Raw genomic sequence first — 25,789 nt, 5'->3', positions numbered from 1 at the left:
ACTTGACCCTAATTTTCCTGTCTTTCCCCCCTCTTTTCCCTCTTTCTCTCCCTCCCTTTTATTCCTTCCTTTTTTCTTTTTTTTTACATGTGGCAATATTTGGAATATATTTATTTGTTATGATTCGATTTACGGGTAATGCCCCTGACTGCTATTTGCATTGTTTGATGTATAGTTTACCTTTTCTTGTAAACCTTCAATTAAAATGATTGAAACATAAAATTACATAGTTACATAATTAGTAGGGTTGAAAAAAAAGATATATGTCCATCAAGTTCAACCATGGGATGGGGGAAACGGAAAGGATATGCATAAACTTTATCCCTATTGATCCAAAGTAAGGTAAAAAAAATATACATATAATCAGACTGGATCAACATTAAACAAGAATGTTACACCTTGACATAGGAGCTGATATTATTTTATTATAAGATATTTTCTACTCCTTTTTAAAGCCAACTGTTATGTTGTATATATATATACAGACACTGTTGTACCTGCTGTGACCAGCTCCTGCGGTAGGCTATTCCACAGATTCACATTTCTCACGGTAAAGAAGGTTTGTCGGCTCACAAGATTAAACCTTTTTTTCTCCGTGGGAGTGCCCGCTTGTCTTTTGAGGGGATTTTACTCGAAAGGTTTTCACCATATTTTTTGCACGGGCCATTTATATATTTATACAAGTTACCCACGTTCCTCTTTAGACATCTCTTTTCAATACTAAATAAATGTAAATCTTTCCCAATAACTAAGATCCTCCATGCCCCTTATTAGTTTAGTTGCCCCTCTCATTATTTTTTCCAACTCGAGGGCATCCTTTCTATGAACTGGAGCCCAGAAATGAACTGGATATTCAAGATGAGTCCGCACTAATGCTTTGTAAAGTGGTAATATTATATCTCTGTCCCACAAGTCCGTGCCTCTTTTAATACATGACAATATCTTGCTGGCCTTAAAAGCAGCTGATTGACATTGCATGCTTTTATTTAGTCTATGATCTACAAGTACACCTAGATCCTTCTCAACAAGTGACTCCCCCAGTTTACATCCCCTAAGACATATGGTGTGTGCAGATTATTAGTACCCAGATGCATAAATAACATTTATCCGCATTGAATCTCATTTGCCAAGTGGAGGACCAAACGCTCAGCGTACCCAAGTCAGCTTTCAATTTATCTTCCATAAACTGAACTACAGTAAACTGCATAGCCTGGTGTCATTAACAAAACAATAAACAGTGCTATGAATCCCATCTTCTATATAATTGATACATATGATGAATAATAGCAGTGCCAGCACTAAACCTTGGGGAACACCACTTAGAAACGGGGATCATTCTGAGTAGGAATCATTGACCACAACTCGCTGAATACGGTCCTTGAGTAAATTTTTAACCCAATTACAAACTATATTTTCTAAACCTATAAAATATATTTTTTGTATGTCTTTGTATTTTCTTTTACACTTCATTATTACCGCCTTAGTAATGGCCGCTGGCTGATTGACAGCGTCCATTACTAAGGCAGGTCTTAGTGTTACCCGGTGCAGAGGTGAACACTAACCCCCATTATTACCCCAGTACCCACCGCCAAAAGGGGTACCGGGAAGAGCTTGGTACGATCCAGTACCAGACCATCTGCAGTGATGGTCAGGTACTGGGGCGGCTGCAGGCTGGTATTATTAGACTGGAAAAGGCCAGAAACTGTGGCCCTTCCCACCCTGGTAATGCTAGCCTGCTGGTTATAAAAATGGGGAACCCCACGTAATTATTTTTTTTAAATGGAATGTCATGCGATCCCCCCCCCATTTTTCATAGCCAGCCAGATACAACATAGCAGCAGGAGGCTTGCATTACCAGGGTGGGAAGGGTCACTGTTTTTGGCCTTTCCCAGCCTAATAATACCAGCCTGCGGCCGCCTCAGTGCCTGACCGTCACTACAGATGGACGGGTACTGGACCGTACCTGGCTCTTCTCGCCACCCCTGGTGGCGGTGGATACCGGGCTAATAGTGGGGGTTAGTGTTAATCTGTGCACCGGCTAACACTAAGCCCCGTCTTAGTAATGGATGCTGTCAATCAGCAAGCAGCTACTAGTAAGGCGGTAGTAATAAAGTTTAAAAAACTACAAGGACATAAAAATTTTTTTTATTGAAATAATAAAAACCCACACAACCTTCCTTAGACAATTTAATTGAGAATAAAAAAGCCGTAATCGAAGTAGTCCTCGAATCGACGTAGTCCAACATCCGAAACTGTACAAAAAAAACACAAATACACCAAAAACAATTAGTAACACATAAAAAAGCAGAACAATTATTATTCTATACCTAATCTATACCGCCACCCACTTACCTAAACATACATAGAAGTTACGTTACAATGCAATACACATACAATACACATAAGTTACTTGTAATTCTCATACGCTCACTATCTCTGTCCCACTCCCTCCTAATATAACTGTCCCTGTTAATAATCAGACTATGCAGGTAAATCGTGGTAAAGGGTTAATGTGGGGGTTCAAGGGTTAACCAGGGACTTAGGAGGACCCAGAGAACTCAGGGCAGCAAGGGTTAACTTAGAGACTCAAAGGTTACTCAGGGACAGCAAGGGTTACTCAGGGACAGCAAGGGTTACTCAGGGACAGCATGGGTTAACTCAGGGATAGCAAGGGTTACTCAGTGCAGCAAGGGTTAACTTAGGGACTCAATGGTTACTCAGGGACAGCAAGGGTTAACACAGGGCAGCAAGGGTCAACAGGGACTCAGGGGTACCAAGGGTTACTCAGGGACAGCAAGGGTTAACAGGGACAGACAGGGAGAGTTAAAAGTGGGTGGCTACACTATGAAACTCAGCAGTTGGTGGGAGCAGAGGCAGGAGTCGGAGAAGGTCCGCAGGACAGGAGACTGCAGGACAGGTGAGCTGACGTTAGTGGTGTGGGAGGCAGGCAGGTCCCAGCTGCTCCTCGTTGGTGGAGTGGTGAGGTTGTTTCCTGCTAGCTCCAGCTAGCTTCAGCTGCTGAGCATACCGACGCAGGGCTATTTAACCCTGCCGGTACGCTCGCAGCAGGGGATAAGTGGCGCTCGCCCCCGGCTAACACGGGTTGACATGGTGATAACATATCACCAGCCGACTCATGAGCGCCTGCGCGTGATCCCGCGAGATCACGCTCGCGCGCAAGATCGTCCATGCGCACGGGAGATTTGAAATGGAGACAGGAGATCAAACTATCTCCTGTCTCCATAGTTTTCAAACAAAGCAGGGCAATGCTAATTGTCCTACTTTGTTTACAACTGTATTCATGACCAGGGCTGTGCTGCTACAGCCCTGGCTCATGAGACATTATATGTATTTTATATATATATACATATATACACACATATACATATAAATCGGGACACTTTCCTTTACAACACCAATATAGGACATTCAGTGAGTTTCACGCAACGGACGCTTGCTGCCTGAAAACTCACGTAGTTTGTGTGAATAGCCCCATTGTTTCAACGTACAACACACGGACGAGAATTACGCTCGTCTGAATGTGTCCTAAGCCTATCATATGTGATACTGTCTGATGGGGCCAGGTATCTAAGCCTATCATGTATGATCGTGCTGCACCAGTCCTCTGGAATGTGCTACCCCAGACAATCAGATTAATTCCCAATATCCACAGTTTTAAACGTGCCCTGAAAACAAATTTTTAGACAGGCCTATAACATTCTCTCATCTGACTCCTTTCCATGGCCCCCCTTTTAGATTAGTCATCAGAATTAGATTACCGCACACTTCTTGTACTTCATGCCCGTCATACATGGATACTGGCTGGTGACTGTCTCATGCAGCTTTATGTGTACCCCCCATGTGTATAAAAAAATGGCTGGACCATTGTACAGAACAATCACTGTTACACTTTGTGTCTCCCTTATTTCCTCATAGATTGTAAGCTCTTGCCAGCAGGGTCCTCACTCCTCTTATTTGAATTGTAAATTAACTTTATCACTATGTAATGTCTGATATTGTCTGTTTCATGTTCCCTCTAAGTTGTAAAGTGCTGCGTAATATGTTGGTGCTATATAAATAAAGATTATTATTATTATTATTATTATGATACTGTCTGCTGAGACAATGCATCCAATTCTATCCAGCGGTGTAGCTATAGGAGCCTTAGTCTTATAGATATGCTATCTCCAATATGTATGTAAAATTTTATTTATTTTTTTGGGAGGGGGGTGGTAAATATATGTCTTGGGGCTTGTGCCCCTGATCTTTTAACCCGTTAGTGACCGGCCCATAGTGTATTTACGTCGGTCACTAACGGGCCTTATTCCGATGCAGTAGACTTTTTACGTCGCTGCATCGGAATAAGTAAACAGAGCAGGGACCTGTCAAATCTCCCTGCTCTCAGATGCCAGCGGTAGCTGAGGGCTGGGGGCCTCCCTGCTCTACCGGATGAGATCGATATTAGTATCGATCTCACCCGTTTAACCCTTCAGATGCGGTGCTCAATAGCGTGCACCGCATCTGAGTGCTTTTGGAGAGAGGGAGGGAGCTCCCTCTCATCCCACTGACACCCGGCGATAAGATCGCCGAGTGTCTGTGTCTCCGATGGCAGCCGGGGGCCTAATAAAGGCCCCCAGGTCTGCCTGTCGTGAATGCCTGCTAGATCATGCCTCTGGCATGTCCTAGCAGATGCCTGTCCGTTTTACACGGACTGTCACAATACACTGCAATACAGAAGTATTGCAGTGTATTATAAATGCGATCGGATAATCGCATATTAAAGTCCCCTAGTGGGACTAGTAAAAAAGTGAAAAAAAAAGTTTCATCAAAAGTTAAAAAAAAAAAGTGAAAAAAAAAAAAAATTAAAAACCCACTTTTCCCCCTTACAAACTGCTTTACTATTAAAAAAACAAAATAAAGTAAAAAAAGTTACACATATTGGTATCGCCGCGTTCGTATCAACCCCGACTATAAACTTATTACATCATTTGACCTGCACGGTGAACGTCGTAAAAAAATAAAATAAAAAAACATGCAAAAATTGCTGTTTACTTTGAATCCAGCCTTAAAAAAAAAGTGATAAAAAGTGATCAAAAAGTCGCATCTACTCCAAAATGGTACCGATAAAAACGACAAGTCGTCCTGCAAAAAAAAAAGCCCTCCTACAATTGCATCGGTGAAAAAAGAAAAACGTTTCGGCTCTTCAAATATGGAGACACAAAAACAAATAATTTTTGAAAAAAATGTGTTTTCACTGTGTAAAAGTAGTAAAACATACAAAAACTATACAAATTTGGTATCGTTGCAATCGCAACAATCCACTGAATAAAGGTATTGTGTTATTTATACCACACGGTAAACGGCGTAAATTTAGGACACAAAAAAGTGTGGCGAAATTGCTGTTTTTTTTCTATCCCCCCCAAAAAAAAGTTTATAGAAGTTAATCAATAAATTCTATGTACCCCAAAATGGTGCTATTAAAAATTACAACTTGTCCCACAAAAAACAAGACCTTATACAGCTATGTTGATGCAAAAATGAAAAGGCTATAGCTCTTTGAATGAGACGATGGAAAAACGTAAAAAATGGCTTGGTCATTAAGGTCTAAAATAGGCTGGTCATTAAGGGGTTAAGACCCTAGCAACACCCCTGCCTTTATGTGTTTCACAGGAATTACATTTGGCTTTTGGAGCTCAAATTTTGCTGTAATGTTTTTAAGGTGCCATTGTAAAGCCCCTAAGGGACCAAAACAATAAACCCCCCCCGCCCGAAAAGTGACCCCATTTGGGAAACTACACCCCCAAAGGAATCTATCTAGGGGTATAGTGAGCAATTAGAACCCACAGGTCTTTCCAATGTTTTGGAATTAGGCAGTGAAAACGAAAGTCAAATTTTTTTTCCACTAAATTGTAGAAATTTTTCATTTTTACAAGGAATAAAGGAGAAAAAGAACCCCAACATTTGTAAAGCAACCTCTCCTGAGTACGGCAATACCCCATATGTTGTTTTAAACTGCTGTTTGGACCCACGGTAGGGCTCAGTAAGGCAGGAGCACTAATTTGCATGCAGATATTACAGGATTGGTTTTTAGGCGCCATGTCGCATTTGCAGAACACCTGAGGTATTAGTATAGTAGAAACCCCTCAGAACTGACTCAATTTTGCAAACTACAACCCTCAGGGCATTCATCTAGGGGTGTAGTAGGCATTTTGACCCCACAGATGTTTCCTAGAATGTATTAGAATTAGGCAGTGAAAATTAAAAAAAAATTTTTTCCAAAACTATCTAGATTTAGCTTCCAATTTTTCCTTTTCACAAGGGGTAATAGGAGAAAAAACAGCCTAAAATTTGTTACTCAATATCTCCCGAGTATGGCAATACCCTATATGTGATCGTAAACTTTTACAAAGTTTACAATTCAATTAAGGGCTCATGCACAATGTAGACTATCTCGGTACATGCGGCGCCTAATGGCACCTGTACGGCTCTGCTGTGTGCAAGAGCTGAATACCCCTTTCTTAAAACCACCTGAAATTTGATATAAAACGATTGCCCCATTCCTTCACGGTGACATATTGTGAAAATGTGGTTTCTTAACCCATTGTGTGGATTTTAAACTCCCATTTACTAAAATATAACAGCTGGTCGCTGTTTTTCAGAGGTTGTGGCTTCATAATGGAAACATTTTCATAGAATTTTATATATGTTTTATCATCATATCTCCCAACATTTGCATCCCAATTCGCAGGATACTTGGGAGATATGTTACCCTACATAAAATATTGCAGTATTCAAAGCTACCTAATCTGATAGGAGGCCGCACAACTCAATACATGAACATGGGATCACAGGTGCCACTCATATAATAAACCAAAATAATAATAATAATAAACATAAATAAAGACACAAGAGATCATGTGGAATAAATAAGGCTGCAGTATTTATTAAGGGTTACCAAACAAACATAAATAGCAAATAATTAAAACTCATAAACCAAAAGGGCTCAGTCATAAGACTCAAGCCAAATAGTTCAATTCAAATGTATTTTTATTATTAACCCCTTCCTGACCACCCCACATAGAGGCAGAACCTAATACGCTGACTGTTAGTGTGAAACTGACAGGTATAATACCCTGCAATACATAAGTACTTCAGGGTATTATAATAACGATCCAACAGTTGGATCTTCAAGTCCCTAGTGGGACTAAAAAAATATTTAAAAAAAAAAAGGAAAAAAAAATTTAGTACAAAAATAAAAAAGTAAAAGTTCCAAGTAATAAAATAAAAAATAAAAAAATCGCCCTTTTTCCCAGTATAAAGTCTTTAATTATTAAAAAAAATGAAAAAAATAAATAAACTATGCATAATTTGTATCGCCGCGTATGTAACGGCCTGAAATATAAAAATATAATGTTATTTATCCCGCACGGTGAACGGTGTAAAAAAAATAAAAAAACAAAACAAGAATCAATATTTTTTGTCACTTCAGCCCCTCAAAAATGTTATAAATAAGGATCAAAAAGTCGCATGTACCCAAAAATCGTACCAATAAAAACTAAAGTTTGTTCCGCAAAAAACAAGCTCTCACACGGCTTTCTTGATGGAAAAATAAAAAAGTTATGGCTCTTAGAATATGGCGTCACCAAAAATTTTTTATCGTGATTTTATCGTGCAAACACCATAAAACATAAAATAAACAATATATATATATATATATATATATATATATATATATATATATATATATATAATATATGGTATCGCCGTAATCACATCGGCCCACAGAATAAATTAAATATGTCATTTATAGTGCACGGTGAACAATGTAAAAAAAAGAATAAAAAACAATAGACAGCCTAATTCCACTAAATTCAGCAAAAAAACCTGTGGGATCAAAATGCTCACTATACACTAGATAAATTCTTTTAGGGCTGTAGTTTCCCAAATGGGGTAACTTTTGGGGGGTTTCCACCGTTTTGGTCCCTCAGTGGCTTTGCAAATGCGACATGGCACCCAAAAACCAATCCAGGAAAACTTCAACTCCAAAACCCAAATAGCGCTCCTTCCCTTTTGAGTCCTGCCGTGTGTCCGAACAGCCGTTTATTACCAAATATGGGGTATTGCTGCAGTCAGGAGAAATTTTCAAATGTTGGGGTGTTTTTTCTTTATGCCTTGTAAAAATTGATAATTTCTAAGTTTCATTGGAAAAAATTTAGATTTTCATGATCACGGCCTAATTCCACTAAGTTCAGCAGAAAAAAGCTGGGGTCAAAATGCTCACTATACCCAGTGGCGGATTATCATATGGGCAGTTCGGACGGCCGCCCGGGGCCCAAGGCTCCCAGGGGGCCCATGGCCGCCCAAACTGCACATAATTTTAAAAATCACTTAAGAGACTCTAGGATCTCTCGGCGTGCTAGCGCCGCTAATGGGCACTGCTGAGAGGGAGGGAGGGAAGGGAAGGGGCGGACTGGAACAGAATAGAGCCGCCAGCGCAGTGCTGATGGGGAGGAGGGGGAGGGATAGTAATAGCAGGGGCTGGATAGGACTAGCAGACGTGCGTCTGCTAGGTGGTAGAACACGCCCCTCTTTGACGCTGCACGTACCGCCAGTGAGGAACAGAAGAGAAGGGCGGTGGTCGAGCGGTGAGGAAGAAGGTTAGTCTGCTGTTCGCCTCCTGCCCCAAGCAACAATCGACAGACGCTAAGGGTGGATTAATTATACAGCAAGGGGGGGGGAAGATTTCTATCTAACTCACTGCAGAGGACTCTATGAAGGGGGGAATAATCTCCCCCCCCATCCCCCATAGAGCCCTCAGTATTTCAGTATTTATTATACAGCGGAGGGGGGGAGATTTCCATCTAACTCACTGCAGAGTACTCTATGGGGGGATAATAATTTCCCCCCCATAGACACTCAGCAGTCAGTTACACGCTCAACCCCCCCTGCTGTATAATAAATACTGAGGGCTCTATGGGGGATGGGGGGATTATTCCCCCCTTCATAGAGTCCCCTGGAGTCACTTAGATGGTTAGACCCCCCCCCCCCATTCAGTATAATCCCCCCTTCCCATAGAGCCCTCACTAGTTACTAAAATATTGTAAGGGGAAGTCAAATTGTCTGACTGCTGGGGGCTCTATAGGGGGGTCTGAGCGACTAACTGCTGGGGGCTCTATAGTGGGTTTGAGCAACTAACTTCTGGGGGCTCTATAGGGGGGTCTAAGCGGCGGGCCATATGGGGGGGCTATCCCCCCCCCCCACAGAGATGTCAGAATCAGACACTCAGACCTTCCTATAAAGCTGCCAGCAATCAGTGAGACAACCTCATCTCCCCTTGCAATATAATCCCCCCATACAGGCCTCAGTTTTCCCATAAGGGAAATGTATGACATATCGACCTGTTTTTGCTTTCGCTGCCTCCTGGCCACATCCTGATTACATGGTCGGGAGTTACGAAAACAGCGTAGCTTGCTGAGCTACGCTGTTTCCGTAAGTCCCATAAAACTGAAGGAAAGTTACGGAAGTAGCGTCGCTCGCAGACTCCCACCGATCACTAAAACTAAGCGGCAGAAGCACTCGTATAAGCGCTGAGCCGCTTAGTTTCTGTTTCCGGAAAGCCGAGCTGTTTGTGTACGGGCTCATAGAAAGTCAACCAGCCCGTACGCCGCTACTTTGGCTTTCCAGAAAAAGCCGAACAGAAACTAAGTGGCTCAGCACTCACATGAGCGCTTCTGCCGCTTAGTTTTAGCGATCAGTGGGGGTCTCAGCACCCGGACCCCCACCCATAAAAAGTTCTGACCTGTCACTATGACATGTTAGAAGTTTGTTGAACATTTACTTACCCTTTAAAAAGAGGTGTTACAATTTGTTTTTATTTGATGTGTTAAAGGCTATGTAAACCTTTCAAAAAGTTTTATATATATATATATATATATATATATAAAATAGTGTATGGTGTTTGGTGCAACCTTTCTAAATACGTAAAATTATTTTTACTTTTTGAGATACGGCTGCTATATATCCTGAATACAGAGCAGCTGCATCTAGTGCTAAAATCTGTATCCGTCATGTCAGTGGCACTGACGGGTACAGTGTCAGCGGGTTGGGGGTAATGAATTGCGTGTGAGGGGGAAGGAGAGGGCCCAAGTTGTGTCAACAGCCCAGGGCCCATGGTACACTTAATTCGCCACTGACTATACCCCTATTTAAATTCCTTGAGTGGTGTAGTTTGCCAAATGGTGACTGTTTTGGCCCCACAAGACCTCTTCAAACCTGACTTGGAGCCTAAAATATATTCAAATAAAAAGAAGGCCCGAAAATCCTCTAGGTGCTCCTTTGCTTCTTAGGCGGGTGCTTCAGTAAATGACCACACCAGGGCCACATGTGGGATATTTCTAAAAACTGCAGAATCTGGGCAATAAATATTGAGTTGCGTTTCTCCGGTAAAACCTTCAGTGTTAGGGCTCGTCCACATGCTGCGGAATTGCAGCGTTTTTTCCGGCTAGAATTTCGGACGGAAAAAATGCAGCAGAATATAGTAGCAGCATAGTAGATGAGATTCAACAAATCTCATCCCCATGCTGCTTAAAAATTCCGAGCAGAAATTGACCTGCGGTGCGTATTTTTCGGACCGCAGCATGTAAATTCCTGCTGCGGAAAGGGGCCAGAATTGCTGCGTTTTTCAGAGGAGATGTCTCCATCTCCTAACATAATAAAAAATGCAGCAAAATACGCACCATTTTCTGCTGTAAAAACCACAGGAAATAGTACGTTTTTGCCGCAGCGGAATGTCTGCGTTTTTCTACGGAATTGTTGCAGAAATTTTCTGCAGCAATTCCATGTGTGTGGACAAGCCCTTACAGAAAACAATGGATTTTCTAAGAAAAAGTACAAATGAAATTTATACATTTCACCTCTACATTGCCTTAATTCCTGTGAAACACCTAAGGGTATGTTCACACACTTACTAAAAAACTTCTGAAAATAAGGAGCTGTTTTCAGAGAAAACAGCCTCTGATTTTCAGGCGTTTTTGAAGCTGAAAATGAAGCTTCTTTTAATTTGGAGCATCTTTTGAGGCTTCTTTTCAGGTGTTTTTTTAGGCATTTTTTTAGGCGTTTTTCATAGTGTTCAATGGAAAATCAGCTCCAAAACCGCCTCAAGAAGTGACATGCTACTTCTTTTTGCGGAGCGTCTTTTTACGCTCCATTTTTTTTAAAGCAGCGGCGTAAAAAGACGCCCCGTATGAACTAAATGCTGTTTTTTCCATTGATTTCAATGGGCAAATGTTTGTAAGCGTTCAGCTTCCGTTTTTTCAGGCGTTTTTCGAGGTGTAAATGCCCCAAAAAACGCCAGTACATGCAATTACGTCTGAAATTACGGAGCTGTTTTCTCCTGAAAACAGCTCCGTAATTTCAGACGTAAATGCAGTTATCGTGTGCACATACAGTAATATATAAGGCCCTTAACTGGTTGCCGACACAGGACGAGTATGCTCGTCCTGAGCAGCGAGCACTTCGCGCATTAGGACGAGCATACTCGTCCTGTGTGACAGCCGTCTGTGCCGTCTCTGTGTGTGCGATCGAGAGCGGGGCAACGGCTGTAATACACAGCCACGGCCCCGCTCTGACAGCGGAGAGGAGAGAAACATCTTCTCTCCGCTGTTAACCCTTTGAACGCCGCGATGACAGCTGATCGCGGCGTTCAAGGAGGGGGGACTGCACATTGATCGCGTCACAGAAAATAACTGTGACGCGATCAAAGCCCACAACTCGTATGGCCAGACAGCCCAGGGTCCAGTGAAGGACCCCAGGGCTGTCTGAACATATTTCCTGTTGTTAGGGCATACTGAGGTATGCCCTAACAACTGCCTGTGTACGATCAGTAACAGGCTAATGTACTGGCATATAGATCTATGCCAGTACATTACAGTTACAAAATAAAAATCAAAATGATAAATCCCTTTATGGGATTAAAAAAAAAAGTTAAATGAATGTAAAAAAAAAATAATGGTAAATAAATAAATAAAAAGTAAATAAAATACACAGAAATACACATTTTTTATAATAAATCAACTTTTTAAAATATAAGTCCCAAAACATGAAATAATATAGACATATTTGGTATCGCCACGACCGTAACAACCTGTACAACAAATGTATACCATTATTTATGATGATCGGTGTATTGTGTAAAAAAATAAATATTAAAACTGCTGCACAACTGCTTTTTTTCTGCATTTTAATCTATTTAAAAATTTATAGAAATTAAACGATAATGTATTTGTACCAAAAAATGGTACGTACATAAAGTACAACTCGTCCCGCAAAAAACAAAGTCTCATACAACTACGTCGTACAAAAAATAAAAGCGTTATGAGCGTCGGGATGCAAAGAGGGAAATATAAAAAAAATTGCTCTGTCCTCAAGGCTAAAATTGGCCGTGTCCTTAAGGGGTTAAATCCACTTCAGAACTGAACTGATCCACAAAAAAATAGGTTTTGGAAATTTTCTTGAAAATGGGAGAAAATGCTGCTAAAGTTCTAAGCCTTGTAACTTCCTGGAAAAATAAAAGGAAGTTCAAAAAATTATGCCAACATAAAGTAGACATACGGGAAATGTTAACGAGTAGCTATTTTGTGTGGTATTACTATCTGTCTTACAAGCAAATACATTTAAATTTAGAAAAATGCTAATTTTTGAAAATTCTCTCTAAGTTTTGGTGTTTCTTACAAATAAATACTGAATTTCTCTACCAAATTTTTACACTAACCTAAAGTACAATATGTCACGAGAAAACGGTCTCAGAATCGTTTGGATAGTTTAAAAGCATTCCAGAGTTATTACCACATGAAGTGACACATGTCAGATTTTCAAAAAAATTGGCTGCATCCACAAGACCAAAATAGGCTGTGCCCTGAAGGGCTTAATATACCGAGTCCACCCATATTTAAATGGGTGACAACCCACTACAAAATACAGCGATTTGTTGAAAGGGAGGGAGGGTGGGGCACTGCCTAGGCCAATAAACTCAGAGAAAAAGGTAAGTACCAAGAAACGCCCATAAAAGGGGGGGTAGAGAGGGAAACAGAGGCGCATAACACTTAAATAATAATAATAAGGGGCACCCTGATCCCATGTGGCCCCTAGGCTTAAGGTCCCGTTGCCTTACATTATTGTAAAAATTAAAAGGTTATTCACATCGTAGACATTTATTGCACACAACAAAACCCTCCCTGTGAGGTGAGACGACCACCCAAACAAGGTGGAAAATGAATGAAGAGGTGGCGGCGCATGCGTGTATCTCTCTCCATTCTGTTCTCTGAGAGTTATAGAAATAGAAACAGCCAAGCAAGCAGGACATGGGTCAGTCGCTCTGAAGATAGGTGGCGGTCCTGCATATGTCATCAATGTCTCAGATGGGAATAAACATTTAGCTAAATACTACTTTTCAGAGAAATGCATTCTTCATAGCTGTTTTATACCAATTAATTGAAGGTTTTATTAGCTGTCTTTATTTGTAGGTCAGGGTTTGTTCACGTCTCTGAAAAGCGTGGCATTCTCCAAGTTCTTTGAGCTTGAAGCCAAGTGCTTAAACTGCAGAAAAAATGGGACTCAGTTAACAAATCTTTCTTCCATGGGAAAATCACCAATAGTCGCTGGCAGACTGTTTAGGGCATATGAGGTTGTCCTGGACTCATTACTAAATTATTTTGCTCCAATCTGACAGCAAGAAAAATTATCAAATGAGGGTAAACATAATGACGTTTCTGGTGCTGGCAACTGAGCTGCAATTATCTGCCAAAAAAAGGTTACTTGAAGTCATATTGACCGTTTTCCGTTGATAGACTAATAGACTGGTGACGAGGACTATGCAGGTATAAAGGTATTTATTAAGTAACTTTAATTAACCCAATCCATCATAATTACACTATTCGGGGTTCACAGCTTCATGGTTGTGTTTTACACAAGGCTTTCTGTTGTATTTAACCCCTTCCCGCCGCATAACTTTCCATTGACTTAGTCGTATGAGGGATTGTTTTTTGTGGCCCCATTAAATGTACCATGTAATGTACTGAAAACCTTTTTTTTTACATCAAGGCCAGGTTCTCACGTAGCGTAAACTCTACAGAATGTCCTCAATCTAATGCCCATGCTGCGGAAAAATAACCACAACTAAAACATTCATAAATTGACCTGCGGTGCAGATTTGAAATCCGCAGAATGTCAGTTTATGCTCCGTTTTCGTTGCACCTCAGAAAAAAAAAAAAAAGCTTATACTTACAACCCGGGCGTTGTCATAACGACGCTTTCTTCCGTTCTTCATCCAGGCCGGCCTGGGATGATGTTTCATCCCATGTGACTGCTGCAACCAATCAAAGCGGTCACATGGTCTACAGCGTCATCTGTGGAGGCAGGACTACACGTCAACTGAGGGACTACGGCCGGGGTAAGTATGAACATCTTTGTTTTATTTTGAAGCGCTGCTTTCCGCAGCGGAAATTCCGCCCAAAAAACTGCACCACAGTGTGGTGTGTTTTTTTTTTTTACAAAATGTGCTGCAGGTTCTAGGTCGGATAGGCTGCATAGTTTTCCGCAACCTATCCGACCGGTAGGAACCCAGCCTTACAGCCTTTTTTACTTTTAATATATTTATATATTCTTGAAAATGTTATTAACCCCTTCCCGACAACCGCTGAGCCCGTTCCATAAGTTGAGCGTGTCGGCTGTATGTTATGGTTCTCAGAATATGGCAACACAAAACAAATTTTATTTTTAACAATTAGGGCCAGTTCACGCAGTTTTTTTACGCTGATTTTGATGCGAAAACCATGTCGAAATATCGGAATATAAGAACGAAAATCGGAAGCAGAACGCCTCCAAAGATCTGGCCATTGATTTCAATAGGAGAAACAGCGTTCTGTTCCAACTGTTTTTCAAAACGGCCACGTAAAAAAATGGCAGTGAAAAAGAAGTGCATGTCACTTCTTCAGCCGTTTTTGGACCCATTTTTCATAGACTATAGAAAAACAGCTCCAAAAACGGCCGTAAGAAACGGCGCCAAATACGCCGCGAAAATCGCAAGTGGCTTAAAAAAAACTCCCTTGAAAACAGCTCCGTATTTTCAGACGTTTTTTATTTTGTGTGTGCACATACCCTAATATCTACATAGTATTGTACTAAATGGGCGGTTTTAGTAACATATTCATAGCCTATAGCTAAAATCTCCCCTCAATAGGTAAGGAATCATCATTTTAACAGTCTGAGTATTCATTTCTGTTGTTGAATTAGGAGGACATCTTGTGGTCAAACCTAAACATTGTTGGTAAATGTGTTGGTTTTTCTTTTAACATACATAAAAAGATCATTTTTAACATGCAGATTATACCTTCAAACAGTGTCAGAAATGAGCATTAGTAAATAATCTGTACTATCAGAATCATATTTGTATAATTAACTTTCTTGTATTCTTTATTTCGACTTTTGCACTGTCAGCAGAATATTGCTGTAATTTCCCCAGGAAAAACATTTGCAGCAACATCTATATTAAATTGTACATACAGTATACCTCCCAACTTTCAAGTATCGCAAAGAGGGATAACCCATGCGGCCACGCCTCTAATCCCACCCAATGTCAATGTCTGCGCACTAAAATGTCTTAATTTAGTTTTTTTACACCATGGTATAAATGTATGGGTAATGAACTTGAACTCCAATAAATAATGGTCAAAAAACATTGTATTCTACAAACTAGACACTCTAAAGTCTATTTATAGCGGTTCAATTTCTGTTTTAACCCTTCACACTTTTTACAGAATTTGTCCAAACTTGGGCCAAAAAAATGTAAATTGCATTTTTTTTTTACAAAAGTGGCACTTTTCTTAAGCCATTTCGAAACACCATATGACATATTGGTAAAAGTGACACCTTACCACATTCTGCTACATCTCCCGTGTACGGTGATACCAAATATGTGTGTCTAATCTATTATATGGACTCGTTATAGGGAATATCATAGAAGTAGTCCATTTTGACTTTTGGAGGCCTTTTTACGCCAGAGCTGATTTTAGGGAACCACGCTATATTTGCCGTGGTACTGCAGCTCATTTTGACAAGTATAAATGTCCTACTAATATTCATCTAGGGGTATAGTGAGTATTTTTAATAGGTGGAAAGAAATAAAAAATAGTTTTTTCCAGAAAATATAGTATTGCTGCATTTTACAGTGAAACATTATAAAATAAGCAACCCTCCCTTTTGGTTCTCCCTACAAAAACAGTGTGAAAGTAAATGAGTTAATAATGTGGGTAATATCATGGTCTTTGCCTTCATAGATTCTAAAGGCGGATGTGTAGCCTGTACCGCTCTCACAGAGCTTCTAGATTTTAACCCCATATTTTGCTCTCTTTGAGGGGATGTACTGGCGGAATGAGAGCCTGCCTTTGTAACTCATCAGCGATTCATCCACCGCTAGGTTTTTTTCGGGGTTGTACATCGGCATAAATAACTCCTCCAAAATTTTTATCAGGGGCCTTATTTTATACAGGCAGTCACGGCCTGGATCACTACGGGGAGGCCTGGTGATTGTCGTTAAAATGAAGGAAGCGCATCTGTAGGGCTTGTTACCCAATATGACCGGATTGAGGACTTTTTCACTAACCCCATGTTGAGGATGAGCCCCAAATTTTTTTTAAGTTCGCCAGTATTTGTGGAGTGCCACTGCTTTGCATAGGAGAACGTTGGTTTTTCAGCAAAGAATTGGCGAGCATACAGATTGGTTTGGTTAACAACCAGCTCCAATAGTTCATCTGTAATGAATATTTTTTTTAAATCGTGGGCTGTAAAATTTTCCACATTAATATTTATCCCTGGTGTGGCAATAAATTCTGGGCTATATGGGGAAAATGATTCTGTGGGTACCCACTCAATATATTCTGGGGGAATAGAGTTGGCTGTGTTTTGTGGTACTTCTGCGACATGCCCTGTGCTTGAGTCAGAAATTATCATGGCGTATGCCTCTTCCACTGTGAACCTTCTATGGGCCATTGTAATTACACACACGTACAACAAAGACTGTAACCAGACGCACACGCAGACAAATTTTATTATTTTTTCTTTACTTTTTTTTTCACAGACCAAAATACACGGACGTCACAAAAGCACGCTTCACAAAAAACTGATGTCGAACAAACACGTAGACTATAAAACTTTTTTTTTTTTACACAAAAAAAATACACAGACATCACACACGTACGCTACACAAAAACCCTAGTCTAAACCTAGGCTAACCCTAGACTAACTCTAGAATAGAACCTAGACTAACCCTAGACTAACCCTAAGGGCATGTTCACACGTGGCGGAATTGCTGTGGAATTCCGCTGTGGACAGTCCGCAGTGGAATTCTCCAGCGGCCGTTTTTTAAATTTTTTCTATACATTTTTAGGAAAGTTAGTGCAGACGTTGCGTAAAACTCCGCTGCGGACCATAGGCTGCGGTGCAGAATTTTCCCTCCGCAGCATGCACTGTCTGTTGCGGAGAAGAAGTGGAATTTCACTGCGGATTTCAGCCTTTGCAATGAAAAAACTGAAATCTGTGGCAAGTCCGCTGTCTTTTCTGCAACGTCTGATATGCAAATGTTGGTGCAGATTCGTTGCGTAAATGCCCCAAATCTGCACCAACATTTGCAGCGGAAAAACTCTGCCACATGTGAACGGCACCTAAGGATAACCCTAGCCTAGGTATACTATTGAAGGTTATATAAAGTTTATATATTAGATTTATTGTAATTTTGTGTCTCTGGTGTCACAATAAAATTCTGTCTCTGTCTCTTCTCAAACTAACAAGTGTGAGGAGAGACAGAGAGACAGGTAGGAGAAACACGTCGTTTTTCATTTTGTGATCACTGTGAATGGTTCTCACAGTGATCACATGAACGGAGACCACTGGCATTGGTCTCCGATCATCACTCTGAAGCCAAGGCTGTTGCTAACAGCCTTGGCTTCAGAGGCAGATTACCCGATGACCGGGAAAACCGCTCCGATGCGGCCCCCTCCCTCCCAAACCACTCAGATGTGGCGCTTGCTATTGAGCTATTGTGGCGCTGCTAGTGGTCTCCGATCGTTGCCCTGAAGCCCGAGGCTGTTACCAGCAGCCCAGACTTCAGGAGATCGCAGCGAAAACTGCTCCGATGCGGTACCCTCCCTCCCAAACCACTCAGATGCGGCCGGCACTTGCTATTTAGTGCCGCATCTGAGGGGTTAAATACGATCGGAGACCACTTCTAGTGGTCTCCGATCGTAGCCCTGAAGCGCGAGGCTGTTACCAGCAGCCCGGTTTTCAGCAGCACCCCGCACGATGCGGGGAAAGTTCTTCTGAAGTGCCGACGTGAAAAGCCGACACTTCAGAAGAACTACCCTGAACGGCCGACGTAAAAACACTATACGCCGGTCGTTAAGGGGTTAATTGTGAACTCTCCTTCAAACTGTTTATTCCCGTGACTATCGTTGCTGGCGAGAAGCCCCATCTGGTCTCGGCCTACCTGGACTTTGGCTCTGCAGCTAATTTCATCTGTCAGGACCTTGTGGATCTTTTCCAGTTGCCCACTGTCCTGCTGGAGAAGCCGTTGATTGTTGCCTCGGTAGATGGACTGCCATTGCCTGACCCAGTTTTGTCTGTGACCAAGCCATTGAGACTTCAATGGCTTGGGTTGCAGTGTGATCTGGGTGGTGGTGGATCTATTCTCTAAAATGGCTCATTTTGTTCCTCTGACTGGCCTGCCTTCTGCTGCTCGACTGGCTGACCTCTTCATACAACACATCTTCCGTCTGCACGGTTTGCCTCTGCATATTGTCTCGGATCGAGGGGTCCAGTTCACCTCTATGTTTTGGAGAGCACTCTGCGGCCTCCTCGGTGTAAAGTTGGACTTCTCTTCGGCCTATCATCCCCAGTCCAATGGGCAAGTCGAGAGGATTAACCAAATTATGGAGAACTATCTACGTCACTTTGTTTCCAGACGACATGATGACTGGGTGCAGCTGCTCCATGGGCAGAATTCTCCTATAATAACCACACTATTGAGTCCACCACCTCCAGCCCGTTCTTCATAGTCTACAGCCAACATCCTTGAATACCTCTTCCTGTTTCTACTATGTCCCAGGTGCCTGCAGCTGACTCGACCTTCAGGGACTTTCTGCAAATATGGCAACAGACCCGATCTTCTATTCTGTTGGCAGTTGACAGCATGAAGAAAAAAGCAGATACTAGAAGACGGGATCCTCCTCAGTTTCTTCCAGGTACGAAGGTCTGGTTGTACTCAAAGAATATCCGGTTGAGGATGCCGTCCTGCAAATTTGCTCCCAGGTTCCTCGGACACTTCGAGATCCTGCTACAAATTAACCCGGTGTCTTACGGACTGCAGCTGCCTCCTACCCTCAAGATCCCTAACTCCTTCCATGTCTCCTTGCTGAAGCCCGTGGTCCTGAACCGCTACTCTAGGACTCCTAGTTCCGCAGTGGCTCCTGGCGGCTCGTCAGGGACTTTTCGAGGTAAGGGAGATTCTAGCCACCAAGAAGGTAGGAGGAAGGACGTTTTATTTGGTGGATTGGAGGGGATTCGGTTCAGAAGAGAGGTCTTGGAGGCCAGAGGAGAAGATCGATGCCCCTGTCATCATGAGGAAGTTGCTCTCCCGCTCCGGCCCCAAGAAGAGGGGGCTTAAGAGGGGGGATACTGTAATGTCTATGGCCGCAGTCCGTCGTTCTAACTTAGCCCTCGACAACCGCGGCCATGGACATCCTGCAGCTGTGCTGCGTCGTCCCCCTGTGAGGCGCCGGCACTCACTTCCGGGTATCGAGACTGTCTCCCGAAGGGTGTGCGCATGTGCTCGTGCCCGCTCTTAAAGGGCCAGCGAGCGCACATGAAAATCATCATCATTAACTCACATGATTTCCTGGACTATAAGAAGTCTACCGCCCTTCTGATCCTCGCCTGAGCGTTGTTGTTGTTTCCCAAAGTTTGATTTGCAAATGGTCTCCTAAGTGTCTTCCAGTTCCCAGTGTTCCCCGTACCTGTATCCTGTGCTATCCGGTACTATCCTGGTCTACTGCCGTGCTGAGCTGTTTTTCATGTTGTGCTGCATTCCACACCTGTTCTGCTAATCCATGCCTGACGTCTACCTGCCGCCTGCCTTGCTACTGTCTACATTGCCTTAGGTACCCTTTCTGGACTATTGACTCTGTACCACACCCCGCATCGTGACAATAGCATAATGCCCCGATACAGTAAAACGCCCCATAGCTGCCCCCATACAGCATAATGTCTCCATAACTGCCCCATACAGTATAATGCCCCCATAACTGCCCCATACGGTATAATTCCCACACAGATGACCCATACAGTATAATACCCACAAAGATGCCCCCATACAGTATAATGCCCCATAGCTGCTCCATACAGAATAACGCGCCATAGCTACCCCCATACAGCATAATGCCCCCAAAGCTGCCCCATACAGTAAACAAATGGAAAGGGAAGGGAAAGAAATGGGAAAAAGAAGGGCAAGAAGATCAACTGATCTATTATATTGAATTATTAAAATTCATTATTAAAATTGCCGGCTTAGAAAGGTATAATATACCCAAAAGGGATGGAGCGAACGGTCCTTCATTAAAGTACACCCCATATAATAGATGAACCCATTCAACCAATATATGATAAGATGGTAGGATGGGGATGAATGGAAAACGATGCATGAATCAGTATCAGATAGATAGGGTGGAGTGCACAGAGGGGCAAATGATTTGATAATGTCTATGTCCCCAGGGCACACCACTAAATTATCCTCTGGTACTAATTAATATCTGTGGAATGAGTCTGTATAAGACTAAAGTAGCCAGTTGCACACTTGAATGTAGTAAAGTGTGTCACACATAGCAGACAAATTTAATGGTCAGTGCTAAACATTGACAGGTGCCTTATTTATTTTATTATCAGCAACCTTGTCAATGGTAGAAATCTGACAGGTATTTTCCACAGCAAAATGAACCAGTGCTGATGTAATAGTCAATGTCAGTAACACTTTATATTTATAAGGTATAATTCAACACTTACAAATAAATATAAAGTGTTACTGGCATTGACTATAACATCAGCACTGGTTCATTTTGCTGTGGAAAATACCTGTCAGATTTCTACCATTGACAAGGTTGCTGATAATAAAATCAAACTTCCTTTAGCAGAAAGTTCCAGTCTCGCTGCTCTTACAGTAAAGAATCCCCTTCTTTGTTCTAGACGTAGATGTTGTGCTCTTGTTATCAGAGTGGTCTCTGTATTGATCTTTGATATATTTATACGGTTATTAGATCACCCCTTAGCCATCTTCTTTACTAAACTAAATAACCCTAATTTTGATAATCTTTCTGGATACTGTAGTCCACCTATTCCATTTATAATTTTAGTTGCCCGTTTTTTTTAACCTGCTCCATCTCTACTATGTCTTTCTTGTGCACTGGTGCCCAAAATTGTACACAACATTCCATGGGCTGTCTGACTAGTGACTTATAAAGTGGTGGAACTATGTTCTCACCATGTGCATATATGCCCCTTTTGTGCACCCCAACGATTTTACTTGCCTTGGCAGCAGCTGCCTGACACTCTTAGGAAATTTAGTTTACAAACTAAGTCCATTTCCATGTCTGTTGTACCCAGTGCTTTCCCACTTTGTATGTAAGCGTGACATGTATTTTCCCTTACCATGTGCATAACCTTACATTTATCAGAGTTTAACCTCACATGCCATGTCTCTGTCCAAGCCCCCAACTGCTCCTGTGGGGAATGGACATCTGTTCTCTCTGCTTGTGCAGGCAGATCCAAGGGAGGAAAACATCCAAGTCTTTAGGGAGGGAAGATCACATAGGCTGTCAGTATGAGTGTAGATAGAGGGGGGGGGGGGAAGCAGAGGGGAAATACACAGACTACCAGTGTAGAGGAAAAGAAGTACAGGAATGAAGCTGCACTGATACATCCAAAATGCATTACTGGGAGGAATACACTCACATATGAAAATAATGAAATTAGGAGCAGGTTGCCAACTGCATACCAGGGTGTATGAAAATAAAGTAAGGAATGAAGATTGCGGCCTGAAACGTAGTGCATTTTTTTCTTTTTAACTTCAGGTATTTTTGTCAGCCAGTCAGTGTCAATTTGTTTAATTACGATACACACAAAGGGGAGGACCCCTGTAGTTGGTGGGCGTATTAGTTAAATTGAAAAAGATTTATTGCCTGCCGGCAAAAAAAGCCCTGTTTTCCATCTAGCAATTGAAAATAATAAAGTATTTATTAAATTTTGCAATAAAGACAGGCTACATATAGTTAAAATTAAAGTCCATTGCTGACTGCAATCAGCTTAGTGCAGAGTACAAGAAACCTGAAGCTAACGGCTGCAGCACGTAGCACCAGGTCCAACGTTAAATTCTAGTAGTCAGCAGGACACGTGTTAAAATTCAAGGTGGAAGCCCCCCCCCCCCGACATGTTTCGCTACGATGTAGCGTCTTCAGGGGTATCAGGGCTAATGACAGCGCGCGGCGAGATGGCCCTGTTTAAATATATAACAGAGTTGCTCCACACGTTCTATTGATTGGCCTCTGGCCAATCACAGAAAGAACAGAGGACGAGCCCCCTGTACAGTGACGTTAGCTTCAGGTTTCTTGTACTCTGCACTAAGCTGATTGCAGTCAGCAATGGACTTTAATTTTAACTATATGTAGTCTGTCTTTATTGCAAAATTTAATAAATACTTTATTATTTTCAATTGCTAGTTGGAAAACAGGGCTTTTTTTGCCGGCAGGCAATAAATCTTTTTCAATTTGTTTAATTAGACACAAAAGTCTCACAGGACACATAAATATCAGGGTGGGAAGCAAAAAGTCTCAACCACCCACTACATTTATCAGAGATAAGGACTCCAAAAATGGTATATATAAAACTAGAGAAAAGGAGTCCAGAAATATCGATATTAAAGAGGCTCTGTCACCAGATTATCAGACCCCTATCTCCTATTGCATGTGATCGGCGCTGCAATGTAGATAACAGTAACGGTTTTGGTTTTTTTTTTAAAATGATCATTTTTGGCCAAGTTATGAGCAATTTTATATTTATGCAAATGAGCCTTTCTAATGGACAACTGGGCGTGTTTTCTCTTATTTCCAACTGGGCGTGTATTGTGTTTGTAACATCTGGGCGTGTTTGTTTTACTAGCCAAAAATTATTGTTTTTTTTTAAAAAACACACGTTACTGTTATCTATTATTGCAGCGCCGATCACATGCAATAGGAGATAGGGATTTGTTAATCTGGTGACAGAGCCTCTTTAAGAAAATAGAAAATCTTTATTAATAACCAAACATGAGAATCTAAAACAAGTCAAATACTGGATCAAAATGAATGTACACTTTGTCAAAATTATGTACAAACAGTATATGGCATGAGAAATCACTTGTTATATCCCAAAGCAGGGATATATCCATATAGGTAGGTATATGTCAGGACAGAAAAAATAAAAAAGGTGAAGAGCTAAAATACGGGCTTACACCTAATGAACGTAACCAGTGCAATAAATGTATATAGGACCCGACAGAACTGCAATAGTGTGCTTACCCATGCTCAGTAGCGTGACCCAGCGGATAAAGTGACGCCCCGACGTGCGTTTCGCGTGTAGCTTTTTCAAGGGGTATTGTTTCCATGTAAGTACCTCGTTTAAGTCTTAATCCCCGATGGTCATGTGGTCTGTTACTGGCCAATCCGTGCCGGTCTTAACGGCGCATGAGCGCGATTTTCAAGATGACGCGAGACTACCACCGCAGGGAGTCATCGCTCATCAGCGCATGCGCGAATCCCATGACGCGTCACCAGGGAGACAGCGCAGGCGCATAGCACGATTGTTGACGGCCGACGGGGGGATTCTGCTCCCCTCATCACTGCTCATGCGCAACCCAGCAACGGTACAAGGCGTGAGTATGTCGAATTTCTAAAACCCCATCTAGTTAAATATACAGAATACAATCAATATATATAAATTTATAATGAAACTCGTAAATTTAAAAAAACTATGTGTGAGTGCCCTCTTGTGGACATATGGAGACTAACCAAAAATAAGAAATATGAATAAATAAATTGTGTGGGTTAACGAAATATGAAAAAAATATGCAGAAATAACAGTGAAAAGGTCATAAGTGTATATATATATATATATATATATATATATATATATATATATATAGTGAAATTTCCATACTACAACATAATTAATACACAAATACCAAGTGATCAGTTTACCAATATATAAATGAATCATACATAAACAAACGTGAGTAAGGCGATACAGAGTACGCAAGAAATAAATTATTATTTTGCCAAGAAAAAAAAAAAGGAGGGAAGAGTCACAAAAAGTGTTAAAAAATAAAATAAAAATACAAATACATATAAGTACACTTGTGACATAATAATGATAATCAAAAAATAAAATAAAGTAAATTAAATGAAAATGTGAAATAATGAAATAATTGCCACAATAGTAAATTACAACCACTAATATAAATTACATATATCCGACAAAAAAAATATATAAAGATTGCATAATGAAGAGTATAAAAATGGAAAAGGGGAACTACAATAAAATCATCGCCTTGTTCTTTTCTGACTCATCCCTAGGTCAGTGTTGGTAACGCAGATATATATTCGTAAAGGCCAAACAGAAATATCGTGTTAGGGAAACATCCAGATCTGGGTATAGACATAAATGGAAACAGAAAAATACTTTATTATCAAAATAAAAGACATTAAAAGAATAAAATAGACAAAGAAAAGCTGCAAAGCTTAGTTTTTCGTTTAGACCCAAAGGGGTCATGGTGCCCAGAGTCGTGATCCATCTACATTCCTTTTGGGCTAGCAGTGTCTTCACATCTCCACCTCTGACACCACAATGCACCCTGTCAATTCCCCTAACCCTAAAACTTTTAGGATCTCCTCCGTGACATAATTTAAAATGTTTAGGGGGGGGGGGGGTTTGTTAAATTTTTGTGGACCTTCGGTAATAAGTAGACGGTTGGGATCTTGGGATAAGTGACAGTTAAACCTTTGCAGATTTTCTTGGGAATTATCCCCTTCTCCACAGCTAAATTTAAAAAATTTCCCCAATTGAGAGAAAATCCCCACTGGATTATGTGTCAGTTTGGAGTAGGTTTGTTTGTCTCTAAGTTGCCTAAAGACCTCTTTTTCATATAAAGCAACGTGCCAAATAACAATGTTACCCCCTTTGTCCGCTGCCTTATACACAATGTCATCATAGTGTCAATTTGTTTGTCTGCCTGTGTGTGACTTTGGAGAAGCTGTAATGTAACATGACCAGGATATCTTCACTTAGACTGTAAGGCTGGGTTCACACAACCTCTTTTCAGACGTAATGGAGGCGTTTTACGCCTCGAATTACGCCTGAAAAGACTGCTCCAATACGTCAGCAAACATCTGCCCATTGCTTGCAATGGGTCTTACGATGTTCTGTGAAGTGAGATAGAGCTCAGTTAATCTGGGGTATACTGCAGAACACTGATTACCTGTTTTCTCTCATCTCTAAGGAGTTATTTCATGAGGAGAGAGAAATGGTAACGATCTGCCGCTTTGCAGTGAACGCCGTGATATAATGATTCACGGCGATCACGTGACCAGAGACCACTCGTGATGGCCTCTGGTTGTTGCTCCGGTAGCTGAGATTCCGGAGCTTTGATCATTTGTTTTGGCGC

The 25,789-nt window shown here is 41.4% G+C and overlaps 1 long non-coding RNA gene across 1 annotated transcript; it reads right to left on the bottom strand.

Moving 5' to 3' along the window:
- Positions 1–2,174: 2,174 nt before the first annotated feature.
- On the bottom strand, positions 2,175–23,958 carry LOC142756211 (uncharacterized). Its single transcript, XR_012883025.1, has 2 exons — positions 23,649–23,958; positions 2,175–2,252 (listed from the first exon to the last, which is right to left on the bottom strand). It is a non-coding gene; the product is annotated as an uncharacterized LOC142756211 (long non-coding RNA).
- Positions 23,959–25,789: the final 1,831 nt, after the last annotated feature.

Source organism: Rhinoderma darwinii, chromosome 1 (assembly GCF_050947455.1).
Source record: "Rhinoderma darwinii isolate aRhiDar2 chromosome 1, aRhiDar2.hap1, whole genome shotgun sequence".
Taxonomy (NCBI): domain Eukaryota; kingdom Metazoa; phylum Chordata; class Amphibia; order Anura; family Rhinodermatidae; genus Rhinoderma; species Rhinoderma darwinii.
This window is presented reverse-complemented; position numbering and strand designations above follow the sequence as displayed.